This window comes from Polistes canadensis, unplaced genomic scaffold, assembly GCF_001313835.1.
Source record: "Polistes canadensis isolate GaletaPanama2010 unplaced genomic scaffold, ASM131383v1 scaffold_9, whole genome shotgun sequence".
Lineage (NCBI taxonomy): Eukaryota > Metazoa > Arthropoda > Insecta > Hymenoptera > Vespidae > Polistes > Polistes canadensis.
In genome coordinates, this window is record NW_014569556.1 from 260916 (window position 1) to 287738 (window position 26823).

The window sequence follows — 26823 nt, forward strand, 5'->3', positions numbered from 1 at the left end:
TCTCGTTCTCTCATCTTTCTCTTTTTCCTTTATTTTTCTTTTCTTTCCCTTTTCCTTTTCCTTTTCCTTTTTTTCTTTTTCCCTTATTCTCTCCGATCGTTTCTCCTTCTCTTTGCATTACTTCTAATCGAGAATTCGTTTGTTTCTTGCTTTCAACAAGTATACCAAGATGATGATCCGCTTTAACGTTTTTCCTTGAGTGCTTTATTTTTATCCTAGGTAGAAAACGGAAAACGTCTTCTACCTGATATCGATTTACAATCTCTACTTACAATTACATGGAAATTATGATCGTTCGAAGAAAACCTATTTCATCTTTATCTCTCCATCATTTTATCATTCCTTTATCGAATACAATTATAATGTTTTTTTTTTATCGTCTTATCGTTATATAAATTCTCTTTGTCTCGAACTGTTTTCTCCTGTTAATTGATTAAACGAATCACATTCCACGATATACCACAAATTTGACCGGACGTATAATTTGTAAAGTTTGTTTTTTTTTTTCCTCTCACTAACATGGACGAATCAACGGTATTAATGAAATTCGATAAAACGAGCACGGTTCGATTACGGCAAAAAGAGACTGAGAAAGGAGGGGGAATGAGAGAAAGAGAGAGAGAGAGAGAGAGAGAGAGAGAGAGAGAGAGACAGATCTTCGTTTTTCAGATTTCTCTCTTTTTCTTTCTCTTCCGAAGAGCACACGCATCGAATCGAGACGAAGTTCGAAGACTCGCAAGCGGTCTGCGAACGAACGAACGATTCGTCGAAATCACCCCCATCGAAACTCCATTCGACTGAAGGACGATACGCTTTAAGTCATGTTCGCAAGGAAGGCAAAGTATGGAGAGTTGGGACTGCGGCTGAGGCAAAGGAGGGAGGTAGAGAGAGAGAGAGAGAGAGGGGTAGTAAAGAGAAAGAGGAATAAGCGGAAGGATTCGAGAGAGGGAAAAAAAGACTGGAACCCTTCTTTTCGCTCGCATTTTTTACGAGTGCCCGAGCCAGCGACGTGGCTAAGTAGGATGAAATTCGGTTTGAACGAACGAAGAAGGTTAAAGCACCCATAAATCTGAGACGAGGTTAAGCTTCGTGTATTCTGTCGTACTGTTTAATTAAGAAGTACACACTAAGAGAAACTTACGTACGATTGTTGTTTATCGAGCAAAAAAGACGTAAGGTATACCAACTGACTTTAAAAAAGAAAATATGTTTGAGGAAAAGATCACAAAATCTTTAAAAATATCTCGCGGTTTTTTTCACATTTGTTTCAACAAAATTATTTGACCAACAAACATAAGTTCCCCCTTTCTCCAACGATGAAAATGCAGGAAAGAGTCAGTGGAATCGGCAATCGATAAGCCCGATTCCATGATAAAAACACATAGATATATACATATATAGAGACCGAGAAAGAGAAAGAGAAAGAAAAAGAGAAATGGTCGAAGGGTCAGGAGAAATGAATCGAAAGTACGTCAATGAGTAGGAGCACGTAGAAGACTGTGTTCGAGGTACCTTTCGGGTAGATTCTACCTGTACGTTGATAACACGTATGCGCGTTACCACACACGTTTTCCATGTTCAAAAAACGGTAAAAGCTTGACGACGATGAGAACACGTTGGTCGGTGGCAGGTAGATCGTCGAGGAAAAGGATGGAGGAGATAAAGGAGGGAGGATGAGATGGCTGTAAAGGAGGAGGCGAGGGGGAAGTAGCGAATGGAGAGCGCGGGACGTTTAAAGAGAACTTTTTCTACACGGCAATTTGGCAAACCTCATGTGTGCGCGAACGCCGTTTTCGAGGACCTTCGAAACTTATATCCATACTGCGTCAAGCGCACTTTTATTTCTCTCGTCGAACTACGACGTGCGTGTCCCTGTCCTATACCCCTCTCTCCCCGCGCTCTCTCTCTCTTTCTCTCTCTCTTTCCCTCTATTCTATTTCTCTTCGTCTCTCTTACAGAACTCTTTTATTATGAGATTATCTTTATTAGATTTCGCATCTCTCCGCTAACGCTCCATACTTCGTAACTTTATCAGGTAACCCTGTACTATTCGCTTTATTTTATTTGACTTCTGAATTATATATATGTATATTTCGTTCTTATAAACTGTTTTACTTGTGATCTCATTAAATTAAATACGAGAACAGACATTTAATATCTTTAATAATAAAAGCACGCTATTTTTTTGATCGAGTTAAATAAATGGTATTATCTTTTCGTAATTTTATTATCGGATAAAAAATACGGACGGATGATCTCTTTCTATTTTTTTCGCTATTGCAAAATAATAATAAAACGAGAAGAAGAGAAGAAAAAAAATGGCAGGAAAGAAGATTTTCTTATGAATGATATGTGTTTTGCGGTGGCGTTCTTATCGTATGCGTTAAAGAAATCATGAGGTAAACCGGGAACCCATGACGGCGGAACAAGATAATAAAATTCAAATAGAGAAATAAATAAGCAGTGGGATCCCTTCTTTAAGGACCATCTCTTCGAGGGAGGCTTCGTTCGTTGCCTTTGGAATCATATCTTCTCTTTCTCTTTCTTGCTCACATTTACTCTCTCTCTCTCTCTCTTTCTCTAAATCTTCCCCTTTTGGTGCGCCTTAGTCGCTCGGTACAACCCTTATTTCAAGAGAGATGTCGGTGATCCGAAATATTCTACACGGGGAAAGATTTTGTCTTATTGATGTCTAATCGATAGTTTCTTACTTTCCAATATCGTAAAACTATATTATTACAAGATGAGAAATCAAACTTATAAATATGTTCATTAAATAAATTTGATAAATTTAATTAGACAAAAGGAAAAATAACATGATCTGGCAATAAGACTTTCCAATGTTTTGAGCCACGATACTTTCTCAAACAAGATCTGATAATTTTGGACGACTAACCGAATATTATTTTTTTTTTATTTTCACCATTCCCATAACGCAAAATTCGATTCCCAGATTTGCTTGCGTGGGTCCTGGAAAACGGTTGAAAAGGAAAGCAGTGAATCGCGCGCGTTACGTAATATTATGTGAACCGTGAAGCGCGAGGTTCGAATGGCTCAGTACTACGTATACATATTCCTAAAGCTTATCAAAGCTTGCATGTGTTCCATTCGGGCGTTCGCACGCACGGCCCACACCCTATTCGAGCCACGTGAACCCACGGTTCGTGTATCTTCCAAAGCCCTGGTCTTACCCTCTCTCTCTCTCTCTCTCTCTCTCTCTCTCTCTCTCTCTCTCTCTCTCTCTCTCTCTCTCTCTCTCTCTCTNTCTCTCTCTCTCTCTCTCTCTCTCTCTCTACATACACATACTATATATACACTTTTGTCCTACCCTCCTTCCCTCTTAACCGTGTGTAATTTAAACTTTGCCTCCGACAGGAAGCCGAAAACCGCATTAAGAATTTTTAAGGTTACGCGAGAAAGTTCGTACTTGGGCCACGAATCCATTTGAATCATTCTATCTCTTCATAATATATAGATTTATTGAATGATCGAAAACAGAAGCTTCTTGAGATATTCAGAGTTTTTTTTTTTAATAAAAATTAGTGACACGTAGCTTATACTTGCTACGATAGAAGGTAATTAAGCGTTTATTTGGAATTCTCGCGGAGACGAAGCCCGTTTGCCCACCGGTTTCACCCTCATATAGTATTTTCCATAGGAGAATACGACTATCTCTCTCTCTCTTTCTCTCTTTCTCTTTTAGCTCTTCCCTAGTACAATCCCGCCTTAACCCAACCTACCCCAAACCCGTACAAGGGAAGTTTCAACTCCAATTTGCCATTTCGTGACTGCAGCGAATCTTGCATTTTTCTTTCCCGAACAAACGTCTATCATTCTATCACGAACCGCGAAACTTTTGTTCTCGTGTCTCGTCCTACCTTCCGGCTTTGCGTGGAATGGCCTCTATCGTCGGACGTTTCCTTCCGAGCTCGTAAGATAGTAGTCTGTGCATTAGGAGGTACCTCCGAGCATCGAGGAGTCGAGTTCTTCGTGCGAATTTATGAGTTTACACGTATATCTATATATATACTCTAAATGAACGATGAAAAATAAAACTAAATCGTATTCCTTGGCAAATCGACAATTGTTGATCAATCGATGATCGATCTCTTAAAATCGAGTTCTCCGGAAAGGACAACGGATTCACGACCGATTCGGAACCGATGACTCGAAATCCATTGCGTCCAGGACTCGAATCATCGAATGCCACTCAGCTGGAGGAAATCTGGGAAATAAATATGTGGAAGCGAGGAGCGAACGAACGATCGGCCGATTGTAGCCCCGAGCGAGCTTTCGAGAGATATACTGGGAGCGAGCGAGGGCAAAAGATGGACAGTGAAAAAGGGAGACAGAGTGAGAGAAAGAGAGAGAGAGAAAAGGAGAGAAAGAGTATGGGAGGATGGCAGAGAAAAAGAGAGAGAGAGAGAAAGAAAGACACAAGAGGGCAAAAGGGTGAGGATGGAAAGGGCGAAGGCCGGGGAGGTAGAGGAGTGGCACGAGACTCCTATTTGGTCGTTAGCCAGTTGGCTAATTTCCAGTAGATATCATGAAAGCGAAGTCCACACGAGGGCGGGCGGTAGAAGTAGGCACAGGGGTGGCTCTGGTCATTCGATGATCCACTCTGCCGGCGTCGGGCCGCAGTCATCGCTTTTCAATGATTTTTACTCCCTTTTCCGTCTATTCAATGACCACCCACTAGTAGCTCGTTCTCCCTGCACCGCTAGCAACAGCAACGGCAACGGCAGCAACAGCAGCAGCAGAAGCAGCTAGCAAAGCGCCAGGCTTTTCGATGATTCTCCTGCTACTACCTACGTTGTCGTGCAAGCTTTCCAACGTAAGCCCTCGATTGGGGTAGGTTAGGCAGGGATGGAGTTGCCCGTCCATCTCTCCCTTTCTTTTTTATCTTTCTATCTCTTTCTCTCTTTCGTACTCTTTTATCGTGTATTCGTACTAGTGTGCCTGGGTATGTTATTTCTCCTCCCTACTTTTCTCTTATACTTTTCTCTCTTTCTCTCTCTCTCTTTCTCTCCTTTTCTCTATTTCTCGTTTTCGTTCTCTTACTATCTACCCACGATAGAAATTGGTCTTCAAACGATAAATCGTAGGATCCAGAGTAGTCGACGAGATGAGCGTCGCCTAAGCGTAACGATTCTCGTCCATTCAGAAAGATTGATGCTCCACACTTTCAAGTTTCATGTTGCGAGAATTCGTAAGAGGATTTTTCTTTTCTTTTTGTTTTGTTTTTTTGTTTCTTTTATTTCGTCTACAAGACGTTACGTTGTAAATGTTAGATGAATAGGAGAAGAGTGTGGTAATTGTTTTGAATAATAGTGTTACTCGAATGACTCAAGGGAAAAGAGTATAGAAAATTCGTTCGAAAGAAAAAACGGAAGACATAGAACAAGGAAATGTAGACGAAGGTAGAAAGGTAGATGCTGGTTTTACTAGAAAATCGAAAAATTTATCTTTATCTCTATAGAAGTCAGTGCATAACGACGACGATGGTATACGAGACTCCCTACCATCCGGAGAGTCCACGTAGACGCGCAAAAGATTCGTGTCTATTGAGAAAGGTTCTTCCGCGAGCGAGCGAGATGGAGGAAGAAAAAGAGAAAAAGAAAGAGAAAAAAAAGAGAGGGAAAATGGCGTAAATTACATTCCCGAGAAGAAGACGAAGCAATAGCTCGTGAACGACGTCGTCGTCGTCGTCGTCGTCGTCGTCGTTGCCGAGCATTGCTAGACATTGTAAGGATAAGCTTTGTTCTAGCATTCTTAATGACGGAAGAAATTCTATCATATACGCATCCGTTTAGGACGCCTCGGTGAGCGGGGAGATGGCCTGTTTTGTTCCTGGGGATGTGAAATCTAAGGATCGACTCGAGCAACGACGGGGCCGAGCCGGGTGGATCATTAACGCGGCATGACGACGTGTCATTGGCGTTGAACTTCTCTGGTTCGAGCATGGAAACCGTCCTCATCCTCCTCTACCTCCTTTTCCTCCACCTCCAACCAACACTTATACTTCCACCTACTCTCAGAGTTACCGACCACGTTAGAGCTTAAAAGCTCGCGATCGGCTCGGTATCTACACAGTTGAATCAATCCTTTTGATGCCCAATCATTACTTTTTCATCTTTAAAAAAGGATTTTGAAACTTCTTTATTTTTTTTACTAATACACGATCATTGATCCAATAAAATTTGATACATCTCTCTCTCTCTCTCTCTCTCTCTCTATCGAGAAGTTATTTTTAATATTAAAAATAACAAATTTCAAAATACAGATCAGTAACAAGTTATCGAATGTATTTGCGGCATTGAACTCTATGATGAACGATAAGTACGCAATTATATAATTACGCGGATCGTTCTGTGTTCGAATAATGGACACGAGAGATAAAGAGAGAGAGAGAGAGAGAGAGAGAGAGAAAGAGGTAAAGAGAAAAAGAAAGAGAGAGAGAGAGAGAGATAATTTGTCGCGATAATTTATCAGTTGTGGTTGATATATTGCCTGGGAATTCATCGCTGAGTACGATGAAACGATTTGTATTCGCGTTGTCCATATTATAACACCAAAATATTATAATTTAAACGTAAATAAACATTCGACGACGAAGGATAGAAAGAGAGAAATAACGAAAATTGTTTCCATCGTTCGTTTACGATCTCGTTTTCATTCATTGGTTTAATACCAATAAACGAACGAGGAAAGATTGTCGGTCTTACCTTCGAACGTCGATCATCCATCGATCCTCCTCCTCTCGCGTTGTTTTACCTAAACTCGAAATTGATAGATATCAACGTAGAATATAAAAGAAATGCGAAATTATTCTCATAGCACATTCTCCTTAAATCCGTGGATCGATCAAAATCGTTAAAGGAAAAAAAAAATTCACGGCAAATTATAGAAGAATATTCTCCGATAATAAAAAGGGATTAAATTAGAATCTAATTTCCGCGAGATAGTCGGACGCAGGCGAGTGTAAAAACGCGAGTCACGATTTTCCGAAAAACGTGCAAAGAGGGCAGAGCCGAGCGGCGCGGGAGCGTTATACGTAAAATCATCCACCGTCATCGATTCCCTCCCGTGGTCCACCCTTCGTAGGGTGGTAGGTAGGGTGGGTGCTGGCGAGGGTGGTTTTCCGGACGTCAGTGTTCGCCCGCCTCTCTCTCCCTTTCGACCTCTCTCTTTCTCTCACAGCCGCCACCCCAGAGGTCATCAAACACCCGACGTCAGCCTGGGTAGAGGCGGCGAATGGGCTTCGAACCGGCCATTTTTTGTCTGGCCAGTCAGTGAGACCCAGGGATCAGTGACTGTGTCCGCGGGGGGTGAAAGAGGGTGATGGTGAGGAGGAGGCGAGGAGGCGGAGGAGGAGGAGGTTGCCGGTTGGCAAGAGGAGGAGGAGGAGGAGGAGGAGGCCGCGAGGTGGCTGATGGTTGCAGGGCCGAGTGCAAGGGTGAGTGAAGGGGTGAGTGTGCAGCAACCATCGATCAGCCTCGAGGCTGGACCGCGCAATGATTTTTACCCCTTTGTCCCACCCTACCCCCCTTAGTTGCCCCACGGGCCACCGTCAGCTATAGTTAAGCGCCGCGCGCACCGTACGCGTGCACACGAGCACACGCGCTTGCATGTATTGTCGGCACACGCGTGCTAACACCGGTGCACCTACACTTACGTGTATCTGTCTATATATGCGAGTACGTACGTACGTAGTACGAACTACCTACGTACCTACGTGCATCTATAACTTTTTCTCTCCGTCTCTCTCTCTCTCTCTCTCTCGTTCTCCATATTAGCATCTCTCTCTCCCTTTATCTCTCTCCTCCTCTTTCTCTTCTCTACCCTCTTCTTTCTCTTTTTCTCTATCCTGCTTTCTTTCTCTCTCTCTCTCTTTCTCTCTCTCTTTCTGGTGCTCTCACACACATCCTCTATCTCTTTCCCTTCGTTCTCTCGTGGATTCTGGTACCACGGAAACGCGTCTCCTCTTTCTCTTTCTCGCTTGAAAGCTGGCAGAGGCCGCCTGGCCACGCCCTCCACCCTCAACGTGTAGCACCTCCTTTCCCTCTTTCATCCAGCGGCCACCGTCCACCCCTCTTTTCCTCCTCCTCCACCTCCTCCTCCTCCTCCTCCTCCTCTTCCTCCTCCTTTTTACCCACCACCATCGGCAGCCTGACGTCCGTGCGAGCCCGGACCGGCCAGCACACGCTTTTTTGCATTATCTCGTTTTCGCAAAAATATGCAGACGCTAATCCGCGGGGCTAATTCGTCTCCTGTCATCTACCTGTTCTTCTCGTCCGCGCCGCCCGTCCTATGTCCTGCGTCCTCTATTCGTACCAGTCTCATTACCGGCGAATATTCGTGACTGTTTTACTAGTTTCTCTCTCTCTTTCTCTTTTTTTCGTATCCCTAAATCTCTCTTTCTCTCTCTCTCTCTCTCTTTTTATTTTCCAGGGTTTTTTATTTTAAGCATAGCGCGTAAAAAATATAGATATTTTGTTTCTTCATTTTTTTCTATCTTCATCTAATTTAATCTTAGCTTATCGATGCTCTATAAAATTAAACTTGTTGCGTCTTATTTATTTTCAATGGATCACGCTTTTAATCAATTAAAATTCCAAAATTAGTATTCAAATGTTACTGTTAAATTCATTATGGAAAGACGCTTGTTACATACCGACCACAAAGAAAATGAATTTTCATTTAAACGATAACACGTATATATCAGCTAATTATAATTGATTATTATTTTCGATGGAAAAGCAAATTCAAATAATAAACATGTGAAAGCGTAGCATAAAATCTATAGAAACGTTACAGGGTATCACTTGCTTTCGTTCATCGTTCTTTTGTATATGCAAGAAAAAGATTCTATTTTTTTTTCTTTTTCGTTCGAGGGTAATTCACAATATGAGTTATAATGATGATGATGATGATGATGATGATGAAAATAATATTAATAATAATAATAATAATAATAACAATAATAATATTCGTTCTGGCGAAGGTTCGGTGTTTTACGCTGCAAATGATTTTTCATTGTTACTCTCGAATTCTCCCTTTCTCTCTCTCTGTTTATTTCCCCAGTAATACACAGTATATCTTTCTTCCTCTTCATTCACTTCTTTTTCTCTCTCTCTCTCTCCCTCCCTCCCTCTCTCTCTCTCTCTTTCTCTCTCTTCTTCTCTTTCTGTTTCTCTTTCCTACTCTCATGCACGCGCATACATATACGTACGTTTCCATAATGGAAGGAGTAAAATTCATTTTTATCTGGTTATATATCTCTCTCTACTTTTTTTTCTGTTGATAAGAGGAACGATGCATAAGAAAAGAAATAAGGAAAATAGGCAAGGGTGAGGTGATAGGTTTGAAAACTTACGCAGAAAACATGGCGTTTAATATTTTTTTACTTGGCCGTCACGAATTTGCTAATATCGCGATTACTAAAAAAAGATTATTTTATTCGGAATGCTCGATCGAGGGCATGAGGCACGTGTAAACAATTTTCACATATTCATGCATATCATTTTCACTCGTCTTTGCAAAAAAAAAAAAAAAACATTCTAGATATATGTATTATAACTACAGGAAAAAAAGAGAGAATAAACAGATAAATTTATTTTGTCCCGATAAGATATTATTTTGCAATGAAATAAATCAATATTACATATTTTCCCCGATTGTTTTATCTAAACTATAATTTTGTGCCAAATTATCAAGATTTTAAACGCGCGATAAACTTTATCGATTATAAAATATAATAATTATTTCGTAATAATGAAAACAAAAAAAAAACAGAAAATTGACGTAAGTAATTCATGAACACGAATCCAATAGAAAAGTGTTTCTGGTCATCGTTATTTCGAGAAAGGAGGATACGTTTTTAGGGAATCGTTGCGACGTTGGATACGACGGGCGTGCACCCATTGATATGTAAAATTCACGACATGCTGTCGGATCCGCTCGGAAGGACGCGCATCGACGCGTGCATCGGCCGTTCGATAGAAAACGGCAGGAGGATGGATGGTGAGGGTGGTAGGAGAAGAGGAGGAAAGAGGAAAGGCATTTGTTGAGCGAGGTAGCATCATATACGCGCTTTCGAACGCGATGCCTAGAAAAATTCAACAGAAATTAGGTGGCGGCCATGAGATAGGAGCTACCAGTGAGGAGAGAGTATACGGGAGGGGGTGGGAAAGTGCATTATCAGCTCTTTCAGTCGCGTAGGATTAACTGGATACCGGCTCGGCCGTGGTATTAAACGATTTCGTTTTACGCCGACGCCATGATTTCATCGAAATTATGATATGACCGCGATAAGTCGTCCCGTCTCGTCCTAACTATCGCTTTACCCCTTTTTTTCCGTCCTCTTAAATAGAAAGTCATAAGAGGGATACGTTTTACACGCCGGCGCTTACGCACTCGCACATACACACGCACACACATATATTTGTTCATACTTATCAACGACTCGATTTAGTAACATCTGCTTTTCTTTATCTCTTTACTCGTTCTACCTTGAAAAGTAATTTTGTTCAGTGTTCTTTTCGCATATCACGTCAAAAGTCTAGAAGTTATGAAGTCTTATCATTGAAGAAGTTAAACTAATGAAAGTAGGAAGATAATCATGCTTTTCTTCTTCCTTCTTTCATAATCTTTCCTTCTCTTGACGTCGATCCCATAAGCCACATTAAACCTACTTAATTACTATACATAACACCTGTCATTACAGTTATAGGAGAAAAGCCTAACTTGACCTTAAGCTCTTGGCTATGTTTAATGTTTAACGGGGATTCTCGCGTGGCTGCCACGTGCCAAATGGTCCAATATATTGGTAGCCAGTTGGGTTCTACAATTAAAAATTATAACCGTTCTCATTCATTTTTTGTCTTTTTTTTTCTCCTTCTTTCTTTCAAATAAAAACTCGAAATGCATCTTGTGTGGCTTTCTTCTCTCTTTTTAAATCATTTATACGATAGTTGATGTTACGTCGTTCAAAATATCGATCGAAATAGATAGAAGACATAAGAAATAAAAGATCATCCTCCACTTTATTTTTTCGTTTCATCTAGAAAGTCCTTCGGTATCGAATCATTCCTTACGAATCGTTTTATTAATCTATGAAAATAGCTTCCGTTATGATCAATCGTAGCTACGTCCATTTTCTTTGTGATTTTCATACATTTTCAAAATTTTAACAGCAATCTCTCCACTTCTCTCTCTTTTTCTCTCACTCTCTCTCACTCTCTCTTCCTACCGTTCTTTCCACTCAGTGTTTTCTACCGCCGTTGCAATTACTGAAAATTGCATTGCCTGTGAATTATATCAAAAAAGAGAGAATCCAGGGCTAATCGAGTTATATGATGAAAACCACTGGCGGTCAGCTAGTTTACCACCAGGGTTTGCATTCTGCATCCCAAAGCCAGTCTCATGTGTTGTGGAAGGGTTGAAATAAATCGCAGTAGTATGTTCGAAATAACTCCCTTTTTCTCTCTCTCCCTCTCTCTGTCTCTTTTGCTTTCTCTCTCGCTCCGTATGCACCAGGATAGAAAGCATTTACCGATCGATGGGCGAGTTTCGAATCTTCGAGGGAGCACATTCGTAAAGAAAATCGACAAATTCGTGCGGAATAAACACATTTGTAATTTTGAAGTGGGAAAAAAAGGGATCAAGCGAAAACGATCAATACCTTCTGGTATTATCCACGAAAGTTCGTATCTGGTTTTATAGTAGAGGAACGCGCGATAAAAACTTTTGCATAATTAAAGCGATAATACTCTACTGTAATTTTTTTTTTCTCCCTATTATTTTTCTTCATTTTCAGGAAATGATACAATTTTCGTTTACAACATATATGCGTTCGAATCATTTTCTATCTCTCTAATTAAATTAGTGTCTTAAGAGGCTTCGTTATGTTTTCCAAACAATCCCAGAAACAGATATAAACTCTATCGTAGCTCTTGTAACATCACTTCTATTTTACCACACGCTTCAATAGACTTTTCGTTTTCTGCCCTGTCCCCCCCCCCCGTCCGCTCACCGGTGCGTCGCTATGAAATAATAAAAATTCATCGCGATGGCAGGCGCAGGTTGAAAAGTGGGAGGTGAGTGAGACCAGGCAGACCAGGCAGCAGAAACGTTGCTGTAGGGGAAAAAAGTGAACGCAGCAATAAAATTCAACTGGTCTGGAGTAAAAATTTCAAAATGCGCGCGCACTCGTTTTTAGTCGAACAATTTTGAAAATCTAACATATCTACGATATTATCGGAAGGATTGATTATTTGATTAGAACGATTAGTTTTGAGGTAAAAACAAATTTCAGTAGGTATAACCGATAGAAAAACAAACGTGCGTCGCGAAACCGGAAGTTAGCTCGCAGCTACTAAAGCCACCGTACAAAAGTTTATGAGTTGTACACGGGATGGGGTTGAATGGGTGGCGCTCGGAAGAGCGGCAAAAGGGGGTAGTTGGGCAATGTGATGGTGCGCAGTGTTTGTAAGTGCGTATACGTGTACTTGTTCGTGTGCGTGTGCGTGGGTGTATGTGTATGAAGGAGAAAGAGAGAGAAGAGTAGGGGATTGAAATGAGAGACTAGGCAGTATGGTAGAGCCCGGGAAACTGGCGAGAAGAAGAGAGGAGAAGAGAGGAGGAAGAGGGCACAGAGCTGTAGTATTCGAGGAAGAAGATAGACGCAGGCGAGCTTTGATGTACGAGCTTGCGCCGCGAAAAGAGAGAAAGAGGCAGTGGAAGAGAATAGGAGGGACGGATAAAGAGAGAGAGAGAGAGAGAGAGAGAGAGGAAGAGAGGAAGATAGAAAAAGAGAGAGGGTAGAACGAAACGAGTGGAAGAGACAAAATTTTCGCTGGCAAAGGGATGATATACGATTTTATTTGCCGCTGGGGATTCTGAGCCGTCCTTGATGGGGTTTGCAGTCCAACTGTCCGGCACGGGTACTGTCCGATACCACCGTCCAACGCGGGATAATGAATAAACTTACGACATGTTGGAAAGAGAAAGAGTCGCCAGATTCTAAAAAAAGGGAATGGATAGGGTCAGAGAGAAAAGAATAATTTACTTTTTTCCTAGATGATCATTTTACACATCATGTCGCAATCAACAGGGATCATTACGGATCTTTGAATCTTATCGATAACAGCAAAAATTATATCGGACGAATAATAAAAGATAAATAACAAAAAAAACAATGAAATTAAAAAAAAAGGAAAAAAAACCATTTAAAAATTCTATTATTATATTAAACTTTATATATTTGTTTTTTTTTCTGCTTTACGATCTTTCATGATTCGCAGGACAATGATAACCTGACGATTTTTTTGGTTAAGCTAGTACATTCCGTGAAAATCACTAAAAGGGCGAGCCATGTCATTCGATGATCTCAAAATGGTCTCGAATGGGACAACAAGTATGTTACAACAAATACAAGCACACATTCGTATATATATATATACATAGATGCATTCGCACATGGTGCATTCAAGTAACATTGTTCTGTGATATAGTTTCAAGGCGTGGTTGTCACTTTACAGGAAAATTCGTATTAGCCCCGAAGCCGTTTGTCGAAATAAAAGGGCAATGAGGAAAGGAAGAGAGAAGACGAGTAGGAGAGAAAAAAAAGAGAGAGAGAAAGAAAGAGGGAGAAAGAGAGAAAAGGAAAGAAAAACGACGCGCCAGATGCGATTAAAAAAAGACAGAACGTGTCCGCGTATATGCATATGTGCATATATAGATATAGGTACGTATATACATATGTATATATATTCACATATCATATATATAGATAAAGTAGTAGTTCGTAGTAGTAACCAAAAGCGCATGCGCTTCGTTTTCTCTCTTTCTCTCTCTTACACTTTCCTTCTTCGGTTTTCGCGCACATAAGCATCAGTGAGATTTATCCGGCGATGCGAGATCGGGAAACACGAGGGCTGCATGAGTGCAGGTGCATGTGCTATGCACGTACGTGATTCTGCGTGTTCCGATACACGAATGCAAGTTTCGTTCGAGGGAAAAAGAGAAAGAGAGAGAGAGACAGAGAAAGAGAGAGAGAAACAGAGAAAGAGAGAGAAAGAGTGAGAGAGAATCTATGTGTCCAGTAATGAGAAAGAGAAGGAAAGAGGAGGGTCAGATAGGCTATAGGAGGGAAATGAAGGACAAGCGCGAAAGGGAGTCCGAGAGAGTAAGAGAAAGAAAGAGATAGAGAAAGAGAGAAGTAGGGAGGGAGCAGAACAGCTTCCAATCCGTTTCTCTCGTGGAAGAGCGAGTTGAACGGAGATAGAGGAGGATGAGGAGGACATGGTGGAGGAAGAGGTAAAAAGAGAGAGAGAGAAGGTTGGTAGAATGAGGTACGCAGATAGAGAGAGGCCTGAGCGACGGCTAGAGGGTGGTCAAAACGTTAGAGAAAGAGAGAGGGAAAGAGAGAGAGAGTGAAACGTGGATGTAGGGAGAAGAGAAAGAGAGAGAGAGAGAGAGGGTGAGTTGACGGGAGCATAGTGGGGATGGAAAGAGTCGAGGGGTAGTGAAAAGGAGACCGAGATGCAGGCGGCAATGCGTCGAACGAGGAGAGTCAGAGGCTGACCAAAAAAAAGGACAGACGCTTCAATTCATTGATCGCCCAGCGGTCCGAGCGACGACGCGCGGGTTAAAAAAAAAAAAAAAAAAAAAAAAAGCGTTGAAGAGGGCGCTGGAGAGTAGTGGAAGAGGAAGAGGAAGGGAGGTGGAGGAGAACGAAACGGAGGGCGTTGCGAAAAATCTCCGCGCAAAAAGTGCGCACGGAAGGGAAAAGGCACCGAGAAAAAACAAGAAAGAGAGAGAGAGAGAGGGATAAATGAGAAGACGAATTTACGAACGATAGAAAATCATCAAAGTCAAACTCGCACGATCTTTTTTTCCAATCCACTGAGTACGTCGACGTTTTCTTTTCTTATTTCTTCTAACTCCGATATTTTTTCTTTCTTACATCCGTATCGATAACGCAAAACGAAATAGCGAAGTTTAAAAAACGTAAAATCAATTTATAATGTCTTTTTTACTTTTTCTCTTTTTCTTTATCTCGTCGGTACTTGTCAGTCGATTCTCGATAATCGATGCACTGTACTCCCGCCGGAAGATGAACCTTTTCGCTATACTTTAGAAGCGTACAAAAGCGTAATGAAGCGCGTTAAAAAGAGAGAATATTTGCCAGCCGATACCGATCTTGTGCGAATCGAAGATTATTAATAGGAACGTATATTTTTATAAATTTTCTTTGTGGTTATTAAAGGTAGGCATAATAAGAAGATTCCTCGAAATTCGAATAATGTAATAGAAAACTGTAAGTTACGGGGGAGGAAATATAGGAAGGAAGGAAGGAAGGAAGGAAGGAAAGAAAGATATCTAAAGTTATAAGGAAAAATCGATGCAAAGGAAGGAAGCAGGTGATGGGATACACCTGGTTATGGAAGTAGTTCCTTACTGGTTTTCGACAAATCCAAGGATACTTCGAATGGTGCAAAACCGACGAGTGTCTTGAAGGAGTTAAAAATTCTCACAATACCCGTTTTTCGTTCCAGACGAGCGACCTCGGGCCATGCTCCATCTTTCTCTCTCTCTCTCTCTTTCTCTCTCTATTTCTCTCTCTCTCTCTCTCTCTCTCTCTTTCTCTTTCTCGCTTTTTCTTTCTCTCTATCTCGACGAACATGAACATCTGTATTTTGGGAAACCCCTTTTTGCATTTCGGAGACAGATGCAAATGAAAGGGTTCCCCTTGGATGCAAGAATGCAAAAGAAATCGCGGCTTTACTCGGGCAGAACCCTTTTGCGAGTTCTCTCTTTTCAGCGGGATGCCTCGCATTCTCTTGACGTATGATGCATCTGCTCCGCGCACACAATATCCTGCGATTCCTCTCAAATTCACTCGCGATTCGGCGAGGTCATTCCTACCTACATTTTTCCCCGAAATCCTCCTCCTACGCTCGATATTGTCTTCTCCCCTAGCGTACGCCTAACCGAATCTCCTTCCTCGCGAATGCTGCGTACTCCTCTCTTGAACCTACAACCATCATATTTTAGTTTTGTAACGTTAACTCCTGCAAGAACGATGTGTTCTCTCGATTTCCTACATTACGAAGTTCGATTTTATTATATTTGTGTTAATTAGTCATTGAATATAATTACTCTGATTATTTCAATAATTTAGTATCGGTAAATATATTCATTATTTATTTATCTTCTTTCAAAATAAATGTATTGATAGTCCAACAAATTTGTATTAACCCAAAACACTCCGGATTCGATTATTTTCGAACGAAAGCGAAGCTTGTGTGGCGTGGTTTGTTTTCCTTCAGGACGTCAACCTTAGATATGCAGGGGCGGGAGAAGGGGAAAGAATTGCGTGCCGTAGCAGATGTGAGAAGGTTAAGGGTAAAGGTACGTAGGGTGCCTATGGTAAATGGGGGGACTGAGAAGAACCATCAGGTAATAATAAGGAGGTTCTAAAAACCATTATTCAGGACGCACGCGAATTCTCGCACTACGGTGACTTATTTAAATTCATGACTTTAGTTTCAGAACCGAAGTGTTCCTTTTACTTTTCCTTCTCGAATTATTGATTAAGCAGGTACGGTGTCTCGTCGAAAAAAGTAAAGATCCGCGTAAGCCATCCATGGTAGATACTTTTCCCGAACGACAACAATGGAGACAGAAAAGTGCAGTCTACGAGAGAGAGAAAAAAAAACAAAAAAAAAACAGGGAAAAAAAGAGAAAAACTGTAAAAGACAGTAAGACCTGGACTTTCATCATTAGTGTCCCGTTCGTGGTATCAACGTGCTTTACTGCATCTTTTTCCTTTCTCTCTTTTCCCCATCCTCCTCCTCCTCCTTCTCCTCCTCCTCCTCCTTTTGGTCTTCTTTCGAGAAGAGGAACGCGCGCCCAACGGCGCGTAGCTTTGAAGATGGACTCCCGAGTTTTATTTCTTTCTCGTGGAGAATGGAAAACATAAATTGTGGCGGGTTTGTTGAGGACGAAAGAGATACCGTCTGCGATTCCGACTGAGAGAGATAAATAAAGATAGAAAAGAAGGAAAAACGACGGTTCGATAAATTACAGAAAGAAGTTATCAAAAAAAAAAGTCTGTCAAACGCAAGTAATAGTGAAACTTCATCCCTATTCTTAATCAAATGATAGGACTTTAAAGATTGTGGATACATTCTATCATAATAAGATGGTGCTCGTTATTAAGAATATTCAGATTTTCGCTTTGAAATCGTTTGGACTCCATAATCGTAAGAATTGTACGATGTTTCAGTTGGACTCAAGAGAGAGAGAGATAAAGAGAAAAGATAAGGGAGAATGATTCGACGGAAAGGAATACAGAAGCAAATAAAAGAAAAATTAAAGACGACGAAAACGCGAAAAGTGTACGTAAGAGATTCAAAGAAAGCAAGAACGAGTAAGATTATAAGAATGGTAATAATGGAAAAAGAGAATGCTAAAGGTCTCTGTCGACTAATTGGAATTCTTCTCTTCTATTATATTTCATTTCTTAAAACGAATATCTTATGTATCTTGTCTCTTATATCAAATGAAATTGAATAATGTGAATTACACAGCGAAATCAAATAAAACAAGATTTATTATTATTGAAAGAGGATTGATTCCGTTCTGAAAAAGAAAAAGAAAAAGAAATAAATGAAATTCATTTTAATAGATCTTCGTGACAAAGACGCTCGTTTACGTGATAGTTGTCAATTAGTTAAAGAAGAATAAAAAGGGAGGATTGGTAACACGCGCGAACTTTAGCGCGATCACGGACGATAAATCTTCGAATTTTGATGCGGGGTCGGCCAAGCATTTTCACCTTCGATAGTAAGTAAGTCCCCGATAACGAAACGAAATGAAACGAAGGGGGGCCCTACGTCACCGTAGGCTTGGCGTCTGCTGGCAGCTGCCAGTACGTCATATTTTTTCTTTGTCTCAAAGGACCCTTCTTTCTCTTTCTTTCTTTCTTTCTTTCTTTCTCTTCTCTTCTCTTCTCTTCTCTTCTTTTCTCTTCTCTTCTCTTCTTTTCTGTTCTCTTCTCTTCGGTCGGTGCTCTTTGGGGGTAGAAAACAGAGCCACGCGCCCGTGGCAGATGTTTCATGACGAACGGCCCCCTTGCCTTCTCCGTCTAATACGCACTTATACTTGGACTTACGTTCGTTACGTGCCGTTTAGAAACCACGGGACAAGCAACTCGTTTCATCTATCGAGTCTCCGATTTCATTATGTTTCATTCGATCGATTGAGTTTTAATCAAATTCTTTGATTAGATTCAATTTTCTTTTCAAACTCTTTACGATTAAGATATAATTATTTGATATATTATAGTATTATTGAATATTCTTACATGTTATTTTATACTATTTCATTATTTATATGCATATTCATCGAACGAACGAAGGAAGATGCATGGACGTGTAAAACATCACACCCGTGTGAGCGTTAATACGTGCACGTCTATGTATGTATCTCTAGAAGCCGCCCCGTACGATAACACCGAGCTGTATGATAAAGAATAATTTAACGGTCTTGTTAAAGATACGAAACACGCCTACCGCGATAAAAGTGAGGCGCAGTATGGCGGCATTGCCAGGCCTTAGAGATGAAAGATTGAACGGACGAAATTCAAGAACGTTCTGCCAGATATCTACTTATATATACTTAATAAACTCTGTTAGTGTTATTTAATATCGTAACGAATAATAGAATTGACGAAACAATTTTTTGCGACAAAGTATATAGCTTGTGAAATTTAATATTTAAATAATAAACTTTACATTGAGAAGATAATTTTTCGAACAATAATAATATTTCTTGCTACACTATCGCAATTATAAATTTATTATACGATCAAATAAAAAAAAAAAAAAAAAACTAAAAAAAAACAAAACACAAAAGAAAGAAAATAAAAATAAAAATAAAACGTTACTGTGTATACGAATATCGGAAAGAAAGATAAGTGTGCGAGAGGCAAAGGGACGATGAATGAACGAAGAGAGGCAGACGCTTCTTCATCGTAGCACACGTCGTCACACCTGACGTCACATACTAGTTAGGGTGCAGATGGCCCCCCTCTCAAGCGTGACGTTAGGCCCCTACGATGGGGTACCTGGCAGCGTCTAGCAATATGCTTCTTTCCCTCCATTACCCTGTCCCCTCCTTCTGCTACTTCTTTGCTCTCTTTCTTTTCTTTTCTCTCTTTCACTCCCTTTTACTAGCACACAGCCGCAGCTGCTCAGGTAGCACGAGCTACTTCCACATTTACGACGATGGAACTCGTTTAAGAGTTTCGTGGGGTACTACGAAGGCCCCCCCATTGAAATTCCAACCAACATGGACTGACTAACACGCTTCGAGAGTTCCTTCGATAGTGCGTGCATGCGCACGCGAGCAAGAATATCGCCTTAACACATTCAGGGATACGTCATCCAGATCTAAGTGACGACTATCTTTTCGTGAAAGCCCCGTCAACCAAAATTGAATGACACTTCTTTTAGTTTTATTTATATATATCGTTGGTTAGTAACTTTGAACAATTTATACGTTTCAAATGAAAATATTTAATAGTAGTAATTATATCGTATATTAGTTGTACCAATTAATTCGATGACCTTTTAATAAATCTTATATTTGTTCATAAAGTAACCGTATATCTGTTATTCTTCGAAATAGTCTTCATTACTTTCGTCTAGTTTAAAATGAGAAAAATAAACTATTGATTAGAAATATTCATTTATATATTTTGAATAAAAGTTTAAAATAATTGTATGAGTAATGATTGTAACACATGTCAAGACTAGCAGTCATTTTAGCTATCATGGTAGATCTATTGTTAATTATAAGTAATAATATTAAAATTGGGTTTAGCTTTTTCACGTTACGAACGGCGAGAATTTGTATCTCCAATAAACAAACACGATTTACGATAGACGATTAATGCGTTAACTCAAAACTAATTATATACTCTCTTCTACACTTTTAGATCGATTTTGTTTCTAACTTTTTTCAGCAAAATATAATATTTTTAACAAACATTATCGTGATATCATTCTCGATTATGTAAATAAAAAAACAATCTAAAGTAATTGTTTGTATTTTTTCAACTAAAATATTTATTTTGATGTATTTTCTTTGTTTATTTCTTTTTCTCATACGTTAAACCACAAAAAATCATACAATCAAAACGGCTATTAGCAAATAGAAAAAAGAACGGAGAGAAACTTTATTTAATCTACAATCGATAGGAACGATGATGGATTTGCAAGGTGCGAAATTTGTATGATCGTAAAGTCGCATCAAATTGCACCAATAAAATAGCAATTCGATCGTTATAATAACGGATGTTATAATGGTGATAACGATCATAAATTAGGAATGATCAATTTTGAACAGGAAAGGAGGGATTTGTCTGATTGCGGATAAAATGTTTTCTGAAGATTTACAAGGTGATAAAAGAGCCTCGTGGTTCGACCACATTGTCCGACATGTTATTTGACACAAAGTGGTCAAGGCCTTGTAAACGTCTTCTATGCATTCCGATAATGAGTGGACGGTCGTCTTTTTTCTATAGTAAACGTCTCGAAAGAGCTATTTGTCGAGTCTCGTAAACCTATTTTGTTAATTCTCAGCATGGGTCTTCCGGTTTTTCCGCTTAGGGGTTTGCGGGGGCGTTTCGTGTTGTAAACACAATATCTCAACCGTAAAACCAGTTTTCCTCGAGTTTACGTCTACGTTCTAATGCATAGACATTCTTGTTTTCGCGTTGCTCCTTGGCAGCCAGCTGAACTTTTGCGGAACTTTCATTTCACACCTGGATGAACCCTCTTTACCGGTAATTGGGCTCTATGTTAAGAATTTATCGCGTATGTCTTCTTATAACGGGAAAATATTATCGAGCAATTTACTCGAATCCTATTCTTCCTCTCTCTCTCTCTCTCTCTCTCTCTCTTTTTTGTGCGATCAAATTGAAAAAGACGAGCCCTTTTCCTCTGACAACAGTTTCCAATTTGAGATCAAATAGAGCAAGCAGATTGCGGCTCTCTATCCATGATATATCCGGCCCCAATTTCAAGAGTCTCGTGTCTAACGGGAGATTAATAGTATTAATAACAAACGGTCGGAGTTTAAGAACCGTTGAGGAGCGAAAAAGAGCGGCATTAACATCGCCTTTCGACCGATCCGGTACAATGACTTCGAAACATATGTCGAACGAACGTGCTCGCCTATTTTCCCTTTTTTTTTCTCATTCTTCTTTCCTTCTCTCCTCCTACGTTCGCTCTATTTCGACGCTTCGCATCGTGATGCGTTATTAACGGACCTTCAGAGAACAAATTCTACAAGATAGACGAGGTTGAGTAAGAAATAGAGAAAAAGAAAGAGTAAGAATGAAAGAGAAAGATAAAGAGAAAGAGATAAAGAGAGAATCTGTTTTCAGAAAAGTAATTCGTAAGGTAAGACACGTGGGTGTAAGATAGAAAAGGAAAAAGTAAGGTAGGTCGGACCATCTGGTTCTCTTTTCGTTCTTCTTTCTTGGTCGAGGGTCTTTTAAATCCACCAGAGACATGCACCTTGAGACCTGTCTAGGCCAAGGACCCTCGAGTCTAAGGGGCCCTTTAAAAATCGACCCTGTAAAACGAAGACACCGAAAACGATCTACGGACCTCACCTTACAACCCTCTTGGCCCTAACTATCGTCCTTGGGGATAACCAACGAAGGCGGTTCCTTTACATTTAAAACTATTATGTTCATTCTTCTATTGCTAAGAATATTTTATATACTGTCGTTAATATCAATTAATTTCAATTAATTTCAAATTTGTCGAACCTATATACCTAGAAACATATTATACAAATTTCACGATAGTTAAAACTTTTTATAAAAGAGAGATAGCTAAATTAATAATCTCGACTCACTTAAGTATTTTTTTCTAAAAAGTAATCTGATTTAAAACAATGCCTCTATTTTCGTCTTCTTTTTGTGTCTTGGTAATTGAGTTTAAGTTTATAAGCTAAATTGCCAATGTTTCTTTTCAATTATGACAAGATCGTTGTAGTAAATAAGAAAAAAGAATGTTTTAAAGAATAGAAAATCGGTTCTATTAAGTTTCTTACTATCCACTCCTTATCTCAATCTTTCTCTTTCTCTCTAACATTGCAATGGCGTGTCCGTCACGTAGGGGTATCTATTAACGTTATATCGGCAAATGTAACGTGAGCGCGTTCCTGGTGTGTTTGCACAGGAGATCAACGTATTGTTGACGATCGACCGACAAAGCCAAATTAATTTGCAAATCGTTCGCGGTTCGACGACGTTCGAAGGGTTTGCCTGTCCTCCTCCTACTGATCTTCTCTCTCTCTCTCGTGAACATCCCCAACGAGTACTTAGGTACATGCATACACGTAAACAGGCGCGCGCATACACACATCTACATTCGTATACTAAGCCTGCTTTATCCGCTCATACGTACACTCGTACCACGTGGAAGAGAAGAAAAGAAGAGAAGAAATCGGAGTAGGTAGGAGAAAGTGCCGGTAGGAGAAAGACGAGGATAGGAAACACTGTCTTCGAATGCATATCGAGAGATTAAAAAAAACTGCAACTCTGGATGGTGCAGCGTCAAGCATTTTTGACCCGTATTTCTCCCGCGATTCTCAGACTCTCCCCGCCCAACGCCACTTTTGTCTTCTTACACACAACGAAAAGAAGAAAGAAAGACAGAGAGAGAGAGAGTGCGAGAAGAAGTGCAATACACCGAAGTAAGCGAGGAAGCGTGTATGTATCGCGTAAACTTCCCGGCTACTACGCGTACGTGCACTTTTGTCCTACGTCACACGTATTCAATAGCAGTAGTAGCAACAGCAGTAACGAAGAATCGTAGAAGAGAAGGAGAATCTCGGTGTTGAGGTGCTTCTCTCGATCGAAGGTACGAGACGAGGAATACAGGGAGTTTCCGACGAGTTGTATAAATGCGAAAAAGAGAGAGAGAGAGAGAGAGAGAGAGAAAGAGAGAGAGAGATAAAGATAGATAGATAAATAGAAAGAGAGGTCGACTCGCTCGAGGTCTCGTGGGGGGACGAGCAGTGACAGTGAGACTTTTATTAGGGAAGGAATCAGCAAGCATGATTATGTACCTTAGAGCATCTCCACCTCGCCAATCACCCTTCACTACCATCGCAAACTGACTACTACTACTACCCTCTACGATTGACGACGACGACGATGACGACGACGACGATGACGACGACGACGACGACGACGACGACGACGGCAACAGTCATCCTTCTCATTCTCTTCCTCATCCTCCTTCTACCCAAGCTCAGGCCCACTCTCCTTCCGCCCCTCGAGCTGCATTGTCAACCTCCTTCCTTCCCCTTTTACCGCGTATATATGCATGCATTGGCGTAGCTTCCTGAGAAATCGACGACTGTCTATAATGGCGGCCTTCTCACGAGATTTTTACTTTTATTGTATAAATATTTCGTCTTACGTGCGATTTTTGACGGCCCGATATTTTCATACTTTTTCAATTTGTTGTTTGATTTTGTTTTGTTTAAACGAGAGAGAGTTATATTCTTTTTACGAATTATTACTTTTGTCGAAACTTAGACGAAGATTGAAAATTATAGAAAATAAGTTCGATCGTTCGTTAGTGGTAATCACGTGATTAAAAAAAAGTGGGTTTATTACTTACGGAGAACGTTGTCGTGGCGGTGCAAAAGATGTCCCCTGAAACATTACAATGAAATTTTGATCATTTCGGTCATTTGATTATAAAATATTGTTGATTTATGTTTTCTTGAAGAATATTATTAGAGTCGTTGATTGTGTGCAAGATACAATTTTTGTTGTTGTCGTATAGATTAAAAAAGTACTCATAGCGATGGCTGTGTAATCGTAAAGATTGAACGGTAGAATAGAAAGTGACGTTCTTTTCTTCGACGAAAAATTCGTCTTCGGTGGGCAAAAATTTTGAAAATGAGACGCGAAGGTGGAAGAGAGACGTCCGCCGCGAAATTTGCATCTCTTCCTCGCCAATGCCGCTCAAGGCGATATTGTCGTTCACAATGAAACCACCCCCCAAAGCTTTCTACCACCCCCGACACATTCTCCCTCAGACAACGCACATGCAACGGACGCGTGTCGCGTTCGAACTTTCGCCTCGAACCAGATACGCACAAAACTTCGCGAATCTATCGTGCAATTGTATTGGGAGATACAAAAAGAACGAAAAAAAAAATAAAAAAAATAAAAATGAAAATAAAAAAAAAATAAAAAAGAAGAATCTTTTCCTTCTTCATCACGGTCGAGGAGAAACGGTGAAATTCCGAAGACTCGTTTCGCACGAACGAAGAGGTGAACGAACGTTGCCAAATTTTGAACGTTTCTTTTTTCTTTGTTTTCATTCAAATAATTTTACACACGTTAATGTTTTAACATTAAATTGCATGCACGATATACCAGGATACAATGAAACGTGCAAATTATTGTATAATATCGCGAATATTACTAATGTTCGTTTCATTTCACATTAATCGATATCCGATAAAAACGTAACGACGTAAATTTATATCACGAAGGATATCACCGAATCGTTCATGAAATAAACAAGAAAGAATCGTATATGCTGTATCGATTATCGATTACTTAAAATCCTTTTACAAACCGTCTTTTATCGCGTTCTATTGGAGAACTAGTGTACGAACTATCTCATTAATAAATTAAATCAGCACCGATATTGATGTTAATGAACCCGTAATTATCGAACAGAGTTAAGATCACGAATTTATATGATTTTCCGAGAAAGAAATTCACTTATAAACGATTTACGTTTATATAAAAATGAATATTTAAAAAAGAAAAACAAAATATTTTCGATAAACGATACATATTATGAATATATAATAGCGTAATAGAAATGTAAATAAGATATATCTAAGTAGATATTTGAAATATTTATTAGTGTGTAACAGTGAAGCAAATTCATTCTTAAGAAAAGGGGAGATTCCAAAAGATAATATCAGATAGTAGGAATATCGAACAATGGAATACGGTTGGCAACTGGAAATTTGTTGAGACGCGTCTCAAGAACAATTCTAAATCTAGTCGAAGCTAGCTATATTGTCTCGATTAAGGATGCACGAAGTAGCGATATAGGGCTGCCGAAAGGGACAGTACGGCGCTAGCTAGCGAAGGAGGTCGGAGGTGCTAGGTGCTACGCTTCGACGCCAGTATCTCAGACAGTTTTGGCCGGCAAGACTTAACAAATAGGCAAAGTTTTGGATGCCGGAGCCAGTGGATTCTCCGCTACTGCGGCAACGACATCCTCTCTCTCTCTCTCTCCCTCCCACTCCTCTTTGTTTCTAAGTTTATGATGTATTAGCCGTGTTCCATCTCTCTCGTTCCCTCCTTTCTTCGTCTCTCACATTCAACCCCGTCTCTCTCTCTCTCTCTCTCTCTCTCTCTTTTTTCCTTTCTCTTTATCCCTTTCATCCTCTCTCTCCCTCTATCTCTCTTTCTCTCTATCCTTCTATCTTAGAGAACGCGTTTGTCTCGCGCTTTTGAGTTGACCAATTTATACGCGACGTAGCATTAAGATACAACGACCATCCGAGCGAATTAACGACGTAACGTTCTCCTAACAGGAGTGATTAAAACGTGGGGAGCGTGACCTTGCGTTCTGGGAAGATACTCTTGCAAAGCGGATCCTGTTAAGTCCCTTGAAACGAGGATAAATTATGTATATCGGTTATCTACAATTATATTATACGTATATTTGAAGTGTCGTAATGTAATTATTACTATATTCAATTGTTATTAATGGTAAATTACATTTGAAATGAATTAAAAATATAATCGATGTATTTTTTAATCATCAATATTATTTATTAATATTATTTAACGCAATATAATATTTTTTCTCGGTTTAAAGGAAATAAGATAATTTTGAAAAGAATAGCAAATGTAATGCGGTATTTATGGGATTCGTTTAAATGCGGTAACACGTATTACGTTATTCACGCGAAACAATCTTCTTTTGAAAAAAATGTGGTCAACATGGAAAACGAATAAACGTGAAAACGCGCACGAAATTTCGATTTACCACCAAGCAAGAAAAATTATTTCAGCTCTAACCGTTTTTCCCGGATATGTTCGTTCGATTATTCGTCAGAAAAATGCACAGAATTTCGGACTCGCTGAACGTAACAGAATACGCGCGTTACAGAATTGTAACGAGATCTAGAGAGTACTTGGAGCTCGTAACGTGCGTAACGGACATCAAACGTTTACGGCTGGTGTCTAGTGATTCACAGAATACCTTCTATTTTTTTCCAATCTTTTTTCTCTCTTTTTCTTTCTCTCTTTCTCTCTCTCTCCCCCCCTCTCTCTCCCCCCTTCTCTTTGCTCTTTTCACTCGCTCTTTAATTATCCTATAATATTAAGCAAGCAGATTTTGTGTAATATATTAACCAGTTTAATTTAAAAAAAAAAGGTTTAGAAATTCATATGTATTGGGATGAATCGACTATTTCCGGGTACAAAAATTTTCCTAGGTATCTAATTTTGGATTATTCATTTATGGAGTTAAATAATTAACTAATTAATATATGATTTCAATACTTTATACGCTACAATTATCAACGTTACACTACCTGGCTCTATATTTGCCAAACTTCATACAATTGTGAATTAATAACAGATAAATTATTATTTTAAATATTAAAAAGAAATAAGCTTATTATATTGTATATATAGGAGTAGCGTGAACAGGAATTTTATATAGCTAATAGTGATAGACA

The 26823-nt window shown here is 39.7% G+C and overlaps 1 protein-coding gene across 1 annotated transcript in view; it reads right to left on the reverse strand.

Moving 5' to 3' along the window:
• The window catches only part of LOC106792216 (putative uncharacterized protein DDB_G0274535), a 48950-nt gene extending 25202 nt beyond the window's left edge, over positions 1-23748 (reverse strand). The window contains exon 1 of the mRNA XM_014758465.1: positions 23718-23748. The gene's annotated coding sequence lies outside the window, so the exon portion shown is untranslated. The remainder of the gene's footprint in view (positions 1-23717) is intronic.
• Positions 23749-26823: the final 3075 nt, after the last annotated feature.